This window comes from Saimiri boliviensis, chromosome 2, assembly GCF_048565385.1.
Source record: "Saimiri boliviensis isolate mSaiBol1 chromosome 2, mSaiBol1.pri, whole genome shotgun sequence".
Classification (NCBI taxonomy): Eukaryota; Metazoa; Chordata; class Mammalia; order Primates; family Cebidae; genus Saimiri; species Saimiri boliviensis.
This window is the reverse complement of record NC_133450.1, coordinates 128,735,986-128,752,875: the sequence shown is the minus strand read 5'-3', so window position 1 is coordinate 128,752,875 and position 16,890 is coordinate 128,735,986. Positions and strand designations below refer to the sequence as shown.

Sequence of the window (16,890 nt, the reverse complement as noted above, 5' to 3'; positions counted from 1 at the left end):
TGGGGTTTCTCCACGTTGGTCAGGCTGGTCTTGAACTCCCAATCTCAGGTGATCTGCCTGCCTCAGCCCCCTAAAGTGCTGGGATTACAGGTGTGAGACACCATGCCCGGCCTATATTATTTTTTCTTCTTGGCCATATATATAGTATTATATTTTATGTAGTTAAAGCTATTGTTTGTGGGTTTTGTCTTTGGAATGATACGTAGAAAGAACTTATTTTTATTTTATTTTTGTAGAGACAGAGTCTTCCCATGTTGCCCAGGCTGGTCTCAAACTCCCGGACTCAAGTGATCCTCCTACCTGAGCCTCCCGAAGTGTTGGGATTACAGGCGTGAGCCACCGTGGCCAGCCAGCTTCTTTGTTTTAAGATCATACACCTGGCAGGGCAGATACCATGATCACGAAGGTGGTTTTCCCAGGGCGAGGCTTATCCATTGCACTCGATGTGCTGACCCCTGTGATTTCCCCAAATGTGGGAAGCTCGACTGCATAATTTGTGGTAGTGGGGGACTGCAGTCCCGCTTTCCCCTGGTTATTTAAAAAAAAAAAAGATCACATAAGTATTTACCTCCGTCTTCTTTTTAGTACGTTTATTACCGGTAGAAGGTGTCCAGGTTCTTGATGGGTTGAACAAAGAAGTGGACAAAACGCACATGCAAAGCAGGGAAGGAATGAAGAGATTTATGGAAAATGAAAGTACACTCCACAGTGTGGGAGAGGGCCTGAGCATAGGGGCTCAAGGCCCCGTGACAGAATTGTTGGGGCTATAAATACCCCCTAGAGCAGGCGTCCCCAAACTTTTTACACAGGGGGCCAGTTCACTGTCCCTCAGACCGTTGAAGAGCCGCCACATACTGTGCTCCTCTCACTGACCACCAGTAAAAGAGGTGCCCCTTCCTGAAGTGCTGCGGAGGAGAGGGGGCAGATAAATGGCCTCAGGGGGCCGCATGTGGCCTGCGGGCTGTAGTTTGGGGACGCCTGCCCTAGAGGGGTTACTTGGTTACTTGGGGTATGCCTGATTTAAATGGAGAGGATGAAGTAGAGTTACAGTCATTTAAGGCGTATGCCCTGAGGAGACGGTGTTTCCTGTGACAGCTGAAGTGTGAACCAGCCTTATGTTCCCTGCCTTTTCCGGCCTCGAAACCTCCAGGGTTTCATCAAAAAAATAATGTATACATATCATATATATATGATATATATATCTCCATATACATCTATAAGATTGGTACATCTGGTGCATTTGTCACCATTACTGCACTGTTATTGACACTTTAAGTCCACATGTTATTCAGATCCCCTTAGTTTTTCCCTAATGTCCTCCTCTTGTTCCATGATTTCACTCAGGATCCCACGTGACATTCAGGTGACATGCCTCCTTAGGCTTCTCTCAAGATGACAGTTTGAACTTGACAGTTTTGTGGCTAAGTGGCAGAATGCTCCATATATATATTTGTGGAGAGAGGGAGAGAGAGAGAGCGACAGAAAGAAAGAAACAGTGTCAGGGTCTGGCTTTGTCACGCAGGCTGGAGTGCAGTGGTGTGATCTCAGCTCACTGCAACCTCGACCTCCCAGGCTCAAGTGGTCCTCCCACCTCAGCCTCCCAAGTAGCTGGGACAACAGGTGCACACCAGCATGCCTGGCTAATGATTATTTATTTATTTTTTGGTAAAGACAGCGTTTTATCATGTTGCCTAGGCTGGTTCCAAATTCCTGGGCTCAAGCCATCCACCAGCCTCAGCCTCTCAAGGTGCTGGGATTAGAGGCATGAGCCATTGCGCGTGGCCTAAAAATACATATGTTTGGATCTTACATCTGTCTGGAATTCAGAATGTATTTTGATGTGAATTTTAGCAGATACAGGTTTCTTGAGTATCCACCATTCCTTTTTGGCCCCAACTGGTCCCCTCCTTTTTTTTTTTAAGTTGATGCTTTTTAAATAAACCTTTTATTTTAGGACAGCTTTACAGCCACAGAATTATTGTGAAGCTAGAACAGAGAGTTCCTGTGCACCTCACGTGATTTCCCTTATTATGAAGATCTTACAGCATATGGTGCATTTGTCACCATTACGGCACCATTATTGACACCTCAAGTCCACACTTTATTCAGATCCCCTTAGTTTTTCCCTAATGTTCTCTTCCTGTTCTAGGATTCCACTCAGACCCCACGTGACATTCAGGCGACAGGCCTCCTTAGGCTTCTCTCAACGGTGACAGTTTGAACGTGACAGTTTTGAGGATAAGTGACCGAGTGCTTTGTAAGACGTCCCTCAGGTGGGATTTGCCTATGTTCTCACGGTTAGATTGGGGTTATAGGAGGCCATTTCGTCGCATTGAGGCCAGGGGTCTGTCCGTCAATGCCACTTATCCCTGTTGATGCTGGCCGTGACTACCTAGCGGAGATTATGTGTATCAGGTTTCCCCAGACCAAAAAAAAAAAAAAAAAAAAAAAAAAAAAAAAGAGGAGCTCCTCCCCCTGCCCCACCCCACCACGCTGTCCTCTCGGGTTGCCTCAGTGCAGCACAGGCTCCGGGAGCCGGGAGTTCTGCTGCACCTCCTTGAGAGAGGTGTTTCTCCATACATTAGGGGGGATTCTTCTGCGGGAGAGTCACCTCTTCTCCCTCTTCCGTCGTTTATCCAGTCATTTATCTGTATCCCTACAGACCCGTGGACATTCGCTTTCTGCTTTGGGTCATAACCCAGCACTGTTGCTTATTTTGTGGCTCCAACTGTCCCAGCCTTGGCCATCGGGAACTCCGTCAGGGGCCTGCTGGGTCCTTTGTCATCACTGTGGGTTCCTTCTGAGCTGCCAGTTTCATGGGCAGCCCCTGCAATCCACTGCGTCCTATGTCCCATTGTCCTTGTGTTCTGTGTCCATTGTCACTGTGTCCTGTTATCACTGTGTCGTGTCCTGTTGTCACTGTGTACTGTTGTCACTGTGTCTTGTTATCACTGTGTCCTGTTGTCCTGTTATCACTGTGTCCTGTCCTGTTGTCACTGTGTCCTATTATCACTGTGTCCTGTTGTCATTGTGTCCTGTTGTCACTGTGTCCTGTTGTCCTGTTATCACTGTGTCCTGTCCTGTTGTCACTGTGTCCTGTTGTCACTGTGTCCTGTTGTCCTGTTATCACTGTGTCCTGTCCTGTTGTCACTGTGTCCTGTTATCACTGTGTCCTGTTGTCACTGTGTCCTGTTGTAACTGTGTCCTGTCACTGTGTCCTGTTGTCACTGTGTCCTGTTGTCCTGTTATCACTGTGTCCTGTCCTGTTGTCACTGTGTCCTGTTATCACTGCATCCTGTTGTCATTGTGTCCTGTTATCACTGTCCTGTCCTGTTATCACTGTGTCCTGTTGTCACTGTGTCCTGTTATCACTGTGTCCTGTCCTGTTGTCACTGTGTCCTGTTATCCCTGTGTCCTGTCCTATTGTCACTGTATCCTGTTATCACTGTGTCCTGTCACTGTGTCCTGTTGTCACTGTGTCCTGTTATCACTGTGACCTGTCCTGTTGTCACTGTGTCCTGTCTTATCACTGCATCCTGTTATCACTGTGTCTTTTTGTCACTGTCCTGTTGTCCTGTTATCATTGTGTCCTGTCCTGTTGTCACTGTGTCCCGTTATCACTGTGTTCGTTTGTCACTGTGTCCTGTTGTCCTGTTATCACTGTGTCCTGTCCTGTTGTCACTGTGTCCTATTGTCACTGTGTCCTGTCCTGTTATCACTGTGTCCTGTTATCACTGTGTCCTTCTGTCACTGTCCTGTTGTCCTGTTGTCACTGTGTCCTGTCCTGTTGTCACTGTGTCCTGTGTCCCACTGTCAGTTTTGTGTCCTGTTGTCCTGTGTCCCATTGTTACTGTGTCCTGTGGTCACTGTTTCCTGTTGTCACTGTGTCCTGTGTTCCACTGTCACTGTATTCCATTGTCACTGTGCCCTCTGTCCTGTTGTCACTGTGTCCGGTGTCTTGTCACTGTCCTGTGTCCCATTGTCACTGTGTCTTTTGTCCTGTTGTCACTGTCCTGTCTTGTTCACTGTGTCCTGTGTCCTATTATCACTGTTTTGTCCTGTTGTCACTGTGTCCCATTGTCACTGTGTCCTGTGTCCCATTGTCATTGTTTTGTGTCCTGTTGTCACTGTGTCCTGTGTCTTGTCACTGTGTCCTGTGTCTTGTCACTGTGTCCCATTGCCATTGTGTCCTGTTGTCACTGTGTCCTGTTTTATTGTCACTGTGTCCTTTGTCTTGTTGTCACTGTGTCCTGTGGTCACTGTGTCCTGTGTCTTGTCATTGTGTCCCATTGTCACTGTGTCCTGTGTCCCATTGTCACTGTGTCCTGTTGTCACTGTCCTGTTGTCCTGTGTCCCACTGTCATTGTGTTTTGTGTCCTGTTCACTGTCCTGTGTCCCATTGTCATTGTTTTGTGTCCTGTTGTCACTGTCCTGTCCTTTTGTCACTGTGTCCTGTTACTGTGTCCTGTGTCCTGTTGTCACTGTGTCCTGTGTCCCATTGTCACTGTTTTGTGTCCCGTTGTCACTGTGTCCTGTGTCCCATTGTCACTGTTGTGTCCCGTTGTCACTGTGTCCTGTGTCCCATTGTCACTGTGTCCTGTGTCCCATTGTCATTTTGTATCCCCTTGTCACTGTGTCCTGTGTCTTGTTGTCACTGTGTTCCATTGTCAGTGTCCTGTGTCCCATTGTTACTGTGTCCTGTGTCCGGTTGTCACTGTGTCCTGTTGTCACTGTGTCCTGTGTCTTGTTACTGTGTCCCACTGTCACTGTGTCCTGTTGTCACTGTCCTGTCTTGTCACTGTGTCCCATTGTCACTGTGTCTGTCTTGTCACTGTCCCACTGTCACTGTGTCCTGTCTTGTCACTGTGTCCCATTTTCACTGTGTCCCACTGTCACTGTGTCCTTTTGTCACTGTGTCCTGTGTAAGCTGCTGCCTGGCCTCTGTGAGTCTCTCAATTCCTTAGCCTTGAGCTTCTGGAGGGAGTGCTTCCTGTCTATGGAAGTTGCTGAGGGGACAGGCACACACCTGAAGAGTCACTCCAGGACAGAACCAGGGAGGAGAGGGCCGCTGGGAGAGGCATTCGTAGAAACAGAGAGAGATGGGACTTGAAACATCCTGGAGACTGCTGTGCCTAGATCCATGTTTGGACTATTCAGTTGCTAAGCTAAGAACCTCCTCTCTCCTCCCATCCCCCTCCCCTTTCCTCCCCTCCTCTCCGCCTCCGCTCTTCTATCCTCCCTCCCCTCCCCTCCCCAGCCCCTTCCTCTTTCTTTCCCTCTCCTCCCCTTCCCTCTACTCTCCCTTTTTTTTGAGACAGGGTCTCACTCTGCCACCTAGGCTGGAGCACAGTGGCACTATTTTGGCTCTAGCCTCAACCTCCCAGGCTCAAGCAATCCTCTCACCTCAGCCTCCTGAGTAGCTGAGGCTATAGGCATGTGCCAGCACATCAAGCTATTTTTTGGTATTTTTTTGTACAGACAGGGATTTAACTATGTTGCCAAGGCTGGTCTCAAACTCCTAACGTCAAGGGATCTGCCCACCTTGGCCTCCCAGAGTGCTGGGATTAGAGGTATGAGCTACCAAGCCCGGCTAGAAATTTTCCCGTGGTTAAAGTGGTTTAATTTGGGTTTATGTCATTTGCAACCGAATGACTTAATAATAAAGCTCTGGGTGGCATTTTCTTCTGCTCAGCTTGCCATAAGAAGTGCCACAGGCTGGGCGGCTTAAAGAGCAGAAATTCGTTTCTCACAGTTCTGGAGGCTGGAAGTCCACAGCAACGTGCCCGTGAGGCTGGTTTCCGGGAAGGCCTCTGTCCCTGGCCTGTGGGTAGGACACCTTCTCACGGTGTCCTTGCATGGCCCCCACACTTAGAGAGGGGGCGGTCTCTGGTGTCTCTCCTCTCCTTATAAGAACACCAACCCTGTCGGGGTGAGTCCCCACCCCGTGGCCTCATAACCTCAGTCACCTCCCTAGTGGGCCTATTTCGTCAGCTGTGGTCGCATTGGAGGACGGGGCTTCAGCACGGGAATTTCTTGGGGACCGTTCAGTCTGTAAGAGGTTGAATCGTGTCTGCCAAAATCCACGTGTTGAATCCTCACTCCCAGCACCTCAGAATGAGAACTTTGGGAGCAGGGTCATGCAGACGTGTTTAAGTGAAGATGTGGTCGTGGGGGGGGGGGGGGGTCCTAGGCCACCTGACGTGCGTCTTTATCCAAAAGGGGACATTTGGACACAGACACGCACACAGGGAGAGGGCCACGTGTGGACTGGAGTTCTGTTGCCCCGAGCCAGGGAGCCGGCAGCCACTCTGAGGGAGGCCGGGCGCAGTCCTCCCTGGCGCCGAGGGAGCAGGGCCCCGCCTGCACCGCGCTCTGACTTCTCAGAACGGCCAAGGGGTCGCGTCTAGTCCAAGCCACGATATTAGTCAGCCAGGGCTGCTCTAACAAATGCCACTGGCCGCGGCGCTTAAACCACGGAGCTGTGTCCCGCCCCGGCTCCGGAGGCCGGAAGCGTGAGAGGAGAAGGCCGGAAGTGTGAGAGGAGAAGGCCGGAAGTGTGAGAGGAGGGCGCTGGCGGAGCCGGTTCCCCGGAGGCCGGAAGCGTGAGAGGAGAAGGCCGGAAGTGTGAGAGGAGGGCGCCGGCGGGGCCGGTTCTCCGGAGGCCTCTCTCCTGGGTCTGCAGGCATCCACCTGCTCACGGCACCGCACAGCCTCCGTTTTGATGCACTCACACCTCCCTCGTGTCTCTGTGTGTGTCTGAACCCCCCCCTTTTTTAGGACGTCAGCCAGGTCGGATGGGGGCCAACCTAAGGGCCTCGTTTTAGCTGAGTCACCTCTTTAAAGACCCAGGCTCCAAATACAGCCACATTCTGAGGTGCTGGGGATTAGGGCTTCAACACAGGACTTGGGGGTGAGGGGTGACTGGGGACCCACGGGGGACCTTCGGGCCGCTCTGCTCCTCTGCTCTTGCTCTCTAATGCAGACCCTCAGAGCGGTGGCCTGGCCGGTGACCCCTGGCGCTGCAGCCCTTCCCGTCCTTCCCAGCTCCTCTGCACGCTCTGCCCTCATTAATGTCTCCCCAGCTGCGGGTTCCCAGGCCCCTCCTGCACTGCGCCGTCGGGATAACTGCACCTGTCCATTCTAAAGAACGATGCATTCACTGGGTGTCTAGGGATCTGCCCTGGCAGTGCCCGTGGTCTAAAAAGGAAGTCAGACAAGTAAAGACCGCAGGTTGACGTAATTACAACTGGACACTGTCTGGGGCAGACACTTCCCTTCACAAGCCCCGTCCTGTGGCCAGCAGGGACGCCTTTTCCTGGTTGGCACGGGCCAGCCAAAGAGGGGGCACAGGGTGGGCATTCTGGGAGCTGAGGGTGGCTCCACTGAGGAGTGGACACTGAGCTAGGTATTGGCTAAACTCTCCTGTTGAGATGCTGCCCAGGTGGTATCGGCAGCAGGGGGCTCCAACATGGAAATTTAGGCAGGCGCAGCGGTGGGAGAGCCGAGAGGTGCGGAGATGGGTCAGGGGCCCGGGAGAGTGCAAGGGAGAAACACGAGCAGGCATGAGCAGAGGCAGCCGTGGTGGGAACGAGAGGTTGACATGGGTGCCAGAGGAGTAGAGAGCTGGTGTCCTGCAGGGGTGCCTGGGGCAGGAAGCTACCCCCCAACAGGCCTGCTGAGGGGATAGGATGGGTAAGGTTAGTGGCTGGGTCAGCAGTTCCACTGCAGTCTGTGTCAATTCAAAATTCTGTGCCCGCAGAAGAGAGCGAGCCTCAGAATCTTCAACACTGCAGCCATCTGGCAGTCCCTGGTTGCCATCCTGACTTGGGGTGTGGCAGGCAGGGGCGTTGCTCAGGCCCACCTGACAGACCGCAATGAGTTCTCACCAGCGTGACTGTCCACGTTGCCACCCACGGCCCCTCACTGGCCGCGTCCTGTTCCATACTCATGTCCCTGACCCCAGGGTATGGTTTGCATCTGTCTCTGCGAAGTCTCATGTGGAATTGCAATCCCCAGTGCTGGAGATAGGCCTGGTGGGAGGCAGCTTTGCCAGGCCTTGAGTTAACCACCTGGTCAGCCATGTAACTTATTCGTTCCCAAGGGGGCTCTTGGCTTGGCGTGGGGTGAACGTCCACAGGTCCCAGATGAGCCAAGAGCCGAGGCTGGAAGTGGAGCTGTCCCTGCAGAGAGCCGGGTGCTGGAGTGCAGTCCATTCTCGAACTGCGGTACAGAAATACCCAGCCTGGGTAATTGATAAAGAAAGGAGGTGTCATTGGCTTGTGGTTTCCAGGCTGAACAGACAGCATGGCAGCTTCTGCCTCTGGGGATGCCCCAGAGAGCTTTGACTTATGGGAGAAGGCGAAGCGGGAGCACCAAGGGGGGTGCCTTTAAACCATGAGACATCACCCCATGATCCAACCGCCTCCCACCATGCCCCACCTCCAGCACTGGGGTTTGCAATTGCAGTATTCCCAGCTCTCCGAAGGCCTTCCCAGACAAACCCTTGAAGACCTGGAAGAGAGAGAAACAGAAGGCCCGAAGCTTCCACTCACCGCCCTGCAATACCTGGACCGCTGGCCTCCCTCCGTAGCATCACACACATTTAGCTCATCAACCCAAGAGTGACATCAAGATCCTCTTCCCCTCCTGTGCACGCCTGAGGGGAGGGCAGAGATAACTCAGACGATCCAAGCACTGGCACCAAAGGCTCAGAATCCTCTGGACCAGCTCTGCCCAACAGGAATGTCACGCGAGCCACAAGTGCGAACCACATAGGTGATTAAAAAATTCTTAGTGGCCACATTTCAAAAGTTAAATGAAAAAGGTGACATTGATTTTAGCAATATATTTAATGTCGTCCAAAATATGCACAAAACATTATCATCTCAAAATGCCATCAAAATGAAACTTAAGATATTTTGCCTTCATCTTTTTTACTACTAAATCCTTTTTTTTTTTTTTTTTTAAATTGAGAACAGAGGCTCACTCTGTAACCCAGGCTGGAGCGCAGTGGCATGATCATGGCTCACTGAAGCCTCCACCTTCCAGGCTCAAGATATCCTCCCACCTCAGCCTCCTGAGTAGCTGGGACTACAGGTGCCAGCACCATGCCTGGTTAATTAAAAAAAAATTTCTATAGAGACAAGGTCTCGCTATTTTTCTTTTATTTTTTTAAAAAATATATTTTTATTGCATTTTAGGTTTTGGGGTACATGTGAAGAACATGCAAGATTGTTGCATAGGTACACACATGGCAGCGTGATTTGCTGCCTTCCTCCCCTTCACCTATATGTGGCATTTCTCCCCAGTCTATCTCTCCCCAACTCCCCACCCCCCGCTGGCCTTCCCTTATTTCCCCCTGACAGACCCCAGTGTGTGATGCTCCCCTCCCTGTGTCCATGTGTTCTCATTGTTCAACACCCGCCTATGAGTGATGACATGCGGTGTTTGATTTTCTGCTCTTGTGTCAGTTTGCTGAGAATGATGGTTTCCAGGTTCATCCACGTCCTTACAAAGGACACAAACTCATCGTTTTTGATGGCTGCATAATATTCCATGGTGTATATGTGCCATAAAAATGCTCATCATCACTGGTCATTAGATAAATGCAAATCAAAACTACATTGAGATACCATCTCACGCCAGTTAGGATGGCGATCATTAAAAAATCTGGAGACAACAGATGCTGGAGAGGATGTGGAGAAATAGGAACACTCTTACACTGTTGATGGGAGTGTAAATTAGTTCAACCATTGTGAAAGACAGTGTGGTGATTCCTCAAGGACCTAGATATAGAAATTCCATTTGGCCCAGCAATCCCATTACTGGGTATATACCCAAAGGGTTATAAATCGTTCTACTATAAGGACACATGCACACGAATGTTCATTGCAGCACTGTTTACAATAGCAAAGACCTGGAACCAACCCAAATGCCCATCAATGATAGACTAGACAGGGAAAAAGGTCTCACTATGTTGCCCAGACTGGGAAATTTTTTTCTAGAGATGGGGTTTTCCTATGTTGCCCAGGCTGGTCTTGAACTCCTGGGCTCAAAGGATCTTCCCACCTCAGCCTCCCAAAGTGTTGGGATTATTGGCGTGAGGCACTGTGCCCAGTCTTTATATTAAATCTTTACATTCCAGTGTATATCTTGCATTTTATAGCACATCTCAATTCATACTGGCTCAGTAGCACATGTGGCTTGTGTCTGTGTCTTGGATGTTATAGGTGTCATGGACTAAATGTTTGTCTCCCCCAAATTCATGTGTTGAATTCGTAACCTTCAACACAAGGATATTCAAAGGTGGGGCCTTTGGGATGTAATTAGGTCATGAGGGTGCAGCCCTCATGAATGGGATTAGTGCCCTTATAAGAAGAGACAACAGAGTTTGCTTCTCCTCTCTCTGCTGTCTGCCACGTGAGGAGGACACAGTGAGAAAGTGTCTGTCTGCAAACTTGGAAGTGAGCCCATGTCAGACAGCGGATCTGCCAGCACCTTGATCTTTGACTCCCCAGACCCTAGAACTCTAAGGAATAAATCTGTTTCTAAGCCACCCATTTAATGGTAGTTTGTTACTGCAGCCTGTCTTATTCCATTTACTGTGGCTTATAACAGAATACCTGAACTGAGTAATTCGTAAAGAAACTAAATTCATTTCTTACAGTCCTGAAGGCTGGGAAATCCAAGGTCAAGAGGCTGTGTCTGGTGAGGGTCTTCATGCTGGCAGGGACTTTCTGCAAAGTCCCAAGGCAGCCCAGGGCATCTCAAGGCAAGGGGCCAAGTGTGCGAGCTCAGTTCTCTCTTCTTATAGAGCCGAAAGTCCCACTCCTAAGAACACCCATTAACCCGTTACTCCCTGAATGGAGTAATCTATTCACGAGGGAAGGGGACATAGGACATAATCACCTCTTAAACACCCCACCTCCCGATACTGCCACGTTGGGGATTAAATTTCAACTTGAAGAAGGAGACAAATATTCAGACCATACCATAGTGCAAGACGGGGAAGACAGTAGGTCCAGTATGTCCTGGGATGAGAAGGGAACTGCTAAAACCACACATGAGCAGTCAGTGAGGCACTAGAATCAGGCTTTGTAGCCCCAGCGGTGGCCGAAGAACACTCAGCATCTTCTCACCTGCTTGGTTAAGACATTAGAAAAAAATTGGTGCTGCAAGATTACAGTTGGGTGGGGTGAGATGACAGCGGGGCGGGGGAGATGACAGTGGGGCGGGGAGGTGACAGCGGGGCGGGGGAGATGACAGCGGGGCGGGGGGAGATGACAACGGGGCGGGGAGGTGACAGCGGGGTGGGGGAGATGACAGCGGGGCGGGGGAGATGACAGTGGGGCGGGGAGGTGACAGCGGGGCGGGGGAGATGACAGCGGGGCGGGGGAGATGACAGCGGGGCGGGGGGAGATGACAGCGGGGCGGGGGGAGATGACAACGGGGCGGGGAGGTGACAGCGGGGTGGGGGAGATGACAGCGGGGCGGGGGAGATGACAGTGGGGCGGGGGAGATGACAGTGGGGGGAAATGACAGTTGGTGGGAGGAGATGACAGCGGGGTGGGGGAGATGACAGCAGCGGGGGAGATGAGAGTGGGGGGAAATGATGGTGGGGGGAGATGACAGCGGGGTGGGGGAGATGATGGTGGGGAGGGGGGAGATGACAGCGGGGTGGGGGAGATGACAGTGTGGTGGGGGAGATGACAGCGGGGTGGGGGAGATGACAGCGGGGCGGGGGAGATGACAGCGGGGCGGGGGGAGATGACAGCGGGGCGGGGGAGATGACAGCGGGGCGGGGGGAGATGACAGCGGGGCGGGGGGAGATGACAACGGGGCGGGGAGGTGACAGCGGAGTGGGGGAGATGACAGCAGGGCGGGGGAGATGACAGTGGGGCGGGGGAGATGACAGCGGGGTGGGGGAGATGACAGTGGGGGGAAATGACAGTTGGTGGGAGGAGATGACAGCGGGGGGGAGATGAGAGCGGGGTTGGGGAGATGACAGCAGGGCGGGGGGAGATGACAGTGGGGCGGGGGAGATGATAGTGGGGAGGGGGGAGATGACAGTGGGGTGGGGGAGATGACAGTGTGGTGGGGGAGATGACAGCGGGGCGGGGGAGATGACAGTCGGGGGGAGATGATAGTGGGGAGGGGAGAGATGACAGTGGGGGGAAATGACAGTTGGTGGGAGGAGATGACAGCGGGGTGGGGGAGATGACAGCGGGGTGGGGGGAGATGACAGCGGGGTGGGGGAGATGACAGTGTGGTGGGGGAGATGACAGCGGGGTGGGGGAGATGACAGCGGGGCGGGGAGATGACAGCGGGGTGGGGGAGATGACAGCGGGGTGGGGGAGATGACAGTGGAGGGGAGATGATAGCGGGGAGGGGGGAGATGACAGCGGGGTGGGGGAGATGACAGTGAGGTGGGGGGAGATGACAGCGAGGTGGGGGAAGATGACAGCGGGGTGGGGGAGATGACAGCGGGGTGGGGGAGATGACATTGGTTGGGGAAATGACAGTGGGCGGGGGGGAGATTGCAGTAGGGAAGTGCTGAGTTCTGTCCTCTGTCTTTCCTCTGAGGACTTGGCCTGTGAGGGGACAAGGCAGGAGTGGCTGCCCCTTAGCCGCAGTGGAAGCTTCCTGCTGAGTGTCTGGACCCTGCTCTAGCTGCTGCTCCCTGTGGCACTCCTTTGGGGGACACGCTTCCCACACAGGCTGCCTCCCTTCTCTGGCCCTGCAGCTGGGGCATACATGCTGTGCAGGGCATCCTCATGCTGCCCCTCTGCCTGCCTCCTCCTTTCCAGGAGTGAGTGTGGGTCTGTGGCAGGGGTTCTGCAGGGAACACAGTGAATTGGGGCACTGGGTAAAGGAGGAATGCTGTTTCCTGTGTCCTGGAGCCGCATGAAGTGGGAAGGGAGATGCAGCCTGGGAGGGGAGCAGGGTGAGATTCTCAGTGGAGTGGCTGCGCTGGCTTCTGAGACATTCAAAGACTTCCTTGCGCTTCGTCACAGGCGAGAGCAGATGACCAGATGGGGCTCCGCAGGTGGGCAGGGCCTGGCTGTTTTCTCATCCGCAGGACTGCTGCCCCCGTGGTTGAGTGAGGGGCAGACAGGCAGCCCCAGGGAACATGGTCTGTGGGGCTTTCCGAGCCTCTTGTCTTTCTGAGCCCTCCCCAGAATCGCCCTTAATGGTTCATTCATGGCAATGTAGGTGTTTTCTGGCAGGTACCCCCAAACTCTTCCAGTTCCAAAGCTGCTTCCACAGTTTTAGGTATTTGTTACAGTAGCACCCCTATCTCGGTATCAATTTCCTCGTAATACCATTGCCTGGGAGTTAGGATTTCAACATATGAATTTTGGGGGAGCATATCCAGACCACAGCACCCCCTTCCTTTGAGTTACTGGCATATTTTTGGGTGAGCCATTGAGAGGCAGGTGGAGCTGATCCGGGGGAGCCTGTCTTAGCCTCATGCCTGGTGTCCCTAACCAAGGAGTCACTGGAGGTGGACAAGCCCAGCAAGGGAGGCCCAGGAGGCTGCTACCCAACCGTTGTATGCCTTTGGGTGTATCATGGACCTCTCTGAACCTCAGTGTCTTCTTCTGTACAAGAATGGTAGTGATTCTGGCCTCACAGTGTGGTTTTAAGGACTGGTTGGGCTCCCCGTGTTCTCACAGACACTGTGCCCTGGCTCCTAGTGAAGTGAAGACTCCTGCTTCTTGGTGTTTGGGTCCCCCTGAGATGTTTGTTGGCGAGGAGTCTCCTGGACCCCAGCTCATTTCTGAGCCTACTCCCTCTCCAAACGCCTCCCACGAGGGAACAGATGCTGATTGGATTGCTGGAAGCTGAGTCACTGGCTGGGCTGTGTTTAGCAGTGGGTGTGGCCAGCAGGTGTGGTCGGTGGTGGGCAGGGTCATCACATAAAAGGCCCCACCTGCCCACGTCTGGCTTCCTGGACCCCTGTGCTGACTGACAGGCAGACAGGTCCCATGTGCTGGCCTGGGCTTAGGCAGGGCCTAGGTGACCAGGTGGGCCCACCTACGATATATCTGGGGCTGATGTAGCCTTCATTTCCTTCTCGCTGAAGGCATGATCTCTCCCGTAGCCTCAGGTGGTCTAGCAAAGGCTGGGGAATGGTGGTGGTGGGTGGTGTTGAGCAGTTGGGGCGGATGTGAGATTATGGGGTCAGGTCATTCCAATAAAGGCAGAACTCAGACGTGAGCTGTGTGTTGGTGAGTAGACCGTTTTGTCAGAGGCTTTTTTTTTTTTTTTTTCCCTCCATACCCTTTCTCTTCCAGGACTGTGGCCTTTGGCGCCTAAGATCCCAAGACACCAAGCTTTTGGAACCTAAGTGCAGGGCACTGCTAAGTGACACTGGGTTGGCCTCCTCCAACTAAGGCCTCCTCCTCCTGTTTGGCACAGCATCCCCAGCCAGGGAGTAAGCTGTTTCGGGGGGCTCTTTGCCTCCACCAATGCCCCCACTACATGTTCTCAGCTCCCCTCTGACCTTTACCTCCACTGGCTCTTCCGGAGCCCCCACCTGCCTGCCAGCAATGCCCAAATACCTCTCCTGCCCACCTCCGGCTGTCTACTAGATGTAGCTAAAGATGTTGAAAATGCCTGTTGGAAACAGATGCTCGGTGCCACAAAGAAAAATCAGCACTGAGACAAATCTTTCAGCAATGCAATTTGTACTTCCTGGACTGCAGGAAGGGTATTCTCACACTAGCCATCTAGCCATGAGAGTACAATGAACAAAGGAAAACACACACATGTATCCCTTATGCATTTGGGGTTGTCCTTACTGCTGTGTCTGAGCTCTGTTGGCTGGAGCCAGACCTCACAATCTACACTAAAACTCCACTGGCTAGTAACTTAAAACTTTTCTAAACAGGCAAAAGCAACGGCGAGCTGGGACATGTCTGTGAGCACATCCAGCACAGATGTCTTGGTTAAAGTTCAAGGACATAGAATGTACTACGTGCCTGTAAGCATGGCATGTCTAACAGCTGCATAGGATAGGGCTTCACGCAGAGTTATTAGCACATATTCTTTAACAAGAAAGGAAGCTTTAAAAAGGAACCTTTCTATTTCCCACGTGCCCAAAACTTCAATCCTCACCTCTGTCCCACCCCCAAAGGCCACCCCCCCACCTGGTTTCCCTGCAGCTTCTTCATCTGACAACAAAGGGGACTGTGTGGCTGGTGTCCCACACAGCTGCCAGCCCTGCCCTGCTGCATCTGGGTGGTGAAAGGAGGCATGGGCAGGCAGGCCTCCTCCCCAAACATCTGCAAAGCTGCAGGGTGGTAGAAGCAGCAGCCAGCCAGCCCAGGGCAGTGGGGGTGCATCCCAGTCCGGAATATCTTCTCGAGTGTTTAAAGCTGAACCAGCTGACTAGACCACGGTCCTCGGCACTCAATGAGAGGGCTGATTTGGGGTGGCTTTGTCTCTGCGTCTGGACATCACTCAGTGGCTACACTAAGGTACTTGGGTTTCCGACGCGTCCTGGTCCAAGTTGCTAAATGTAGGGTCTAGCCCCACAGGGTCCTGTGAGCCCCTCTCTTCAGGTGCGGAGACGAGAAACTGTGGAAATAAAAGATAGAAGACACAGAGATAGAGAAAAGAGAGTTTGGACCCAAGCTTGGAGTCTGGCAGTGGCCCTGAGTGCCTGGACGCTCTGACTTCTATTGAGTACCAAGCAGCGGGCAGGGAAGGTAGGGTGAGGCAATGGTGGTCAGCGACACGGTCAGGCAAATCAATGTCTTGGGGGCCCAGGGCTTCTAAGTAGCTGAGATGAGGAGAAAACCTAATGCATCAGCACTTTTCACATATTTGTCAGAAATAGCAAGGACGTTAAGATTATGTTAGAATTATTAATTCTTATCTTCTGAGAAAAAGAGAAACCAGGTGCGGAAGTGGAGCGTGAGCGCGGACGTGGAACGTGACCACTGAGGCACAGCCTCGCATAGAGACAGTTAAGCCCCCGATGTCTGCAGGCCTCCCTGACAGCTGTCAGGCCTACCACAACAGCTTGGAGAAGCGGAGTTTCCTCCAGACTTCCCCAGGAAGGAGATATCTTGGCCATTTTGGACATCTCCTTCCCTAGCTGGCTAAAAAGCAGGCGCTTTCACAGTGCTGGCGCTGTCACACAGCAGAGGTGCCCTTCAGCAGCACTTACGCAGCGTGACACAGGGCGTAGAGCATCTTGCCGTAGGATCACTTTGTTCACAGTGTCACCTCAGTTCCATGCTTCATAACCCGATAGTCATTAGTAAAATTAAAGGTTCTATTGAGTATATATCTTTATAATTATAAGTGAGTAACTATAAGATTATGATTAGATAAGGGAATAACTATGTGCTTATATTTCTAATTCTTTTCTAAATCAATATTTATATTGGAACGGCCTGAGGCTTCAGAGTCGTGCCACGGCACTTGCAGGGTCCCCCCGCAGCTAAACGGCGTCATGCTCTGATTCTTCACTCCTTTACTCAAACGCCTCTGGGTTCCCCTGCCCTCGAGATGTTTTAAAAGTGCAGTCTGACCATACTGTCCCTGTGGACCGAAGTGCACTTACGTGTGAATGTTTAACGACGACTCTGGATGAAATGCCCTGATTGGCAGTGTTCACCAGTTACCGTGGTGTAAACCTGCCCGTCATGGCCAATGTCAAACTACCAACCAAAAGGTACTGATTATGCCATGGGGAAGAGGTCACAGCAGCACACTGTCACCCAGGCTCTTCTATACACACACAACCTCAATGGCAGAGAAAACAGTGCCGTATAGTCAAATGTTAGAAAGTTTTGAGTCTTTATCTTTTTTTGAATATAATTTTATTTTTAATAATGGCTGTGCTTAGCAACTGATCTGCAAAATTCCTGAAAATGT

At 52.2% G+C, this 16,890-nt stretch overlaps 1 non-coding gene across 1 annotated transcript; it reads left to right on the top strand.

Annotated features, from left to right (window-relative positions):
• Positions 1 to 371: 371 nt before the first annotated feature.
• LOC120361410 (U1 spliceosomal RNA) lies at positions 372 to 531 on the top strand. Its single transcript, XR_005577610.1, has one exon. It is a non-coding gene; the product is annotated as a U1 spliceosomal RNA (small nuclear RNA).
• Positions 532 to 16,890: the final 16,359 nt, after the last annotated feature.